This window comes from Hoplias malabaricus, chromosome 4 (assembly GCF_029633855.1).
Source record: "Hoplias malabaricus isolate fHopMal1 chromosome 4, fHopMal1.hap1, whole genome shotgun sequence".
Taxonomy (NCBI): domain Eukaryota; kingdom Metazoa; phylum Chordata; class Actinopteri; order Characiformes; family Erythrinidae; genus Hoplias; species Hoplias malabaricus.
In genome coordinates this window covers 12166888-12169795 of record NC_089803.1, presented here as the reverse complement: position 1 = coordinate 12169795, position 2908 = coordinate 12166888, and positions in this window count along the sequence as shown.

The window sequence follows — 2908 nt, the reverse complement described above, 5'->3', positions numbered from 1 at the left end:
AACCTATTACTGATTACGTTGCTGTCTCCTCCACGTTGTCACTACATCACAGCCTCCTACAGTGTTGTCAGACAACGTTGTCATAAAGAATTACATTTCAATGTTGTGACAATGTAGTGAGCAAACAATGTTGTGGGCATAACTGTTTGCTGGGACAGCTGGAGTAAAGTGTAAAGATATGAGGCGTTATTCTTAATAGAACAAGATTAGTTTTATTAAAATCACAGCCTTAGCAAATGGAAAAAAATATATAATTCTCACAGCAATCCTGCCAAAACCGTCTCGTTCTATCAACAATGTTGTAATTTAGCAGCTATCCAATAGCTTGAAAAGAAAATGAACAAATAGCTATTGCTGAAGTTACAGCCAATACAAATTAGATGTTTTTTGTTTGTGCCACTGTAAACCAAACCAGACAAGCTAATTACCTTTGAACTGCTGAATTGTCTGATTCCAAACGGATGGATTTTGCAGAATTTATTCCACATCTGAGTATATTTCAATCAGTTAAAAAACATTCAAATTTAATCCAACAAATGGATTAACAAATGTAACAAAACAGATGCCTATCTGTTGCTGAATTTAACACCAGTACAAGGCTTGAGTGGTGCAAGAAATAAAACCAGACAATATACCTCATTGTTTTCGAAAGTGCTGAATTTAAGTCAAGTTCCAAAGTGGCGAAGCTACCAAACCAGCAACAAACCTTAACAGGAACACTTTCAAACAGGTGAAATACCATCTAGGGCTGTAAACTCTATAGGGACTGAATTCTGTTCATAGTCCAACAAAAATATTTTGCCTCAAATTTTTTGTTTTAGACCATCTGGATATTCCAATTTCAGTGCATACAACAGTCCAAAAAGCATAATGAAGAATGTGGTGAAATGAAAAAATATTCCATCATCACTGCTTCCTCAATGACAATGGCTGTGTTCACAAGTGTCTGTGGTGTTGCCTGAGCAAAGTCATACTCCATCACTTCAACAAAAGTTATTCTTCCACTAATATGTGAAGACTAATGAACATAGTTCAATATGCAACCCAACAAGAATCACAAACTGCCATCATAAATCTAGATGCAAAAAATACCTTTCAATAAAGCGAATTGGTTAGTGTAATGGTGGTTTTACATGTAGTTCTCTGTGCGGGACGGTGAGCTAGCTGTAGCATGGCCTTCCTTCTAATGTGCCAATCCTAAGTTATCCGAACAGTAATGGTGAGATTCAATGGTGACTTTGTGCCATTAAACACATCTTCTACCCCACACGGAGTGTGTCCTGTGTGTGTGTGCCTCCAGAGAAGCCAGGAACCAGTGTACTTTCCCTGCTAGCTCCTCCACCACATGTTTCTGTGTGCCGTTCCATTAGCAGCATCCACTCATCTCATTCCAAAAAAAAAAACACACCAGGAAAAAAGCCATAGTAAGAAAAGATAAGTTCTGCAATTGCTCTTTAATTGTGGTTTGAGAGGTGTTTTCCCCTTTTTGACATAAGTTAATTCACTCTTTTAATCACTTCATTGTACAATGGTTCGTTTTCTTGCAATTAAAACACTGTTCCATGCATTTTATGCATGTTTTTTTTTTGAGAACGAGGTGCATTAAGGTGGAATGCTAATTATGAAAGGGCGTCTAAAATGCCTGTTTAAGTAATCCTAGTTTAGTAAAAAAGGGTCTTAAAATACACAATTAACTTGGAACGATTAATGAATACTAAACTTGTAAAATGTCATAAAACCTGTAAAATGTCAATATATGTCAGTGTTAAATCCTTAAAAATATCTTAAATAAGAATCAGAATTTTGATTAAATAATTTCAATTGTGGGATAACTGTTGGCATTGCAAAGGGAAAAACCTTTGTAGAGACATCTATTATTCAGTTTGTGGACCATCATTAAATGGCAGCACAAAGGGGCTTCGTAGTCGGTGACCACTGACTGTTCCTGTGATGCCTTCTAGCCCCTTTACTCCCTCCTCTTCATCTCCTTCCTCAGGCTGAATAATCCCAGCTAGCAAGATAGATTTGGGCCGATTCTGGCTCAGGCTCGGCACTGTTGGCTGGCTGCCATCACGGCGTGAAAGCGGCCCCCTGTATCTGGCCCAAGTCCGGCTGCATGTTGGCACTGTCAGCTGGCGAGGCAATTGCCATTTCAGTTAGCACACTACACTGATCAGAGCATTTTATTAAATACTGCATATTAATCGTATGTGGCCCACATTTAAAAATAAAAGACAATACTGGTAACTTTCTGGAAAACGATGTAAAAAAGTTAAATACATAGAATAATCATTTTAACTTGTTAAATGACATACAGTTATAGGTAAGCTTTGTTAATATTGTAATATTTTATCTATCTATCTATCTATCTATCTATATATATATATATATATATTATTTATATATGGTTAATATTCATATTTACCTTTGAACTTTTGATCTAACTGCACTGTTCTCCCGCGTCTGTTTCCAGCTAACCAACTTCATGACTTAGTCACTGATGCAACAGCAATATGGCAGTGAGCCAGAGCGACAGTATAAGGGGGTGAAAAATGTAATGTTATAAGTAGATAAAATTAACAAAAGGGAATTCACTGTTAACGGCACCAGGCCAGCAGGGGGCACACCATACAGGCAGGAGTGTATAAAACCAGCAGGTGAGCCATATGGCTCAGAACTTTAGAGCTGTGCACACCTGAGGTTGTGTCTTTTGTATTAAAGTATGTAAACGCAGATTTATCCACTATTGCTTTTATCTGTCTGGTTTTAAAATGTATTTTATGTGCCTTGTATTGAATTTAAATGTAAATTACCGTGTGTAAATCAAGAGAGTACCACACAGTTAGCGATAGCTTTAGAGTTAGCCTTGCAATGTGGCAAGAGTAGTTTACATGGGTTACCATTCTAT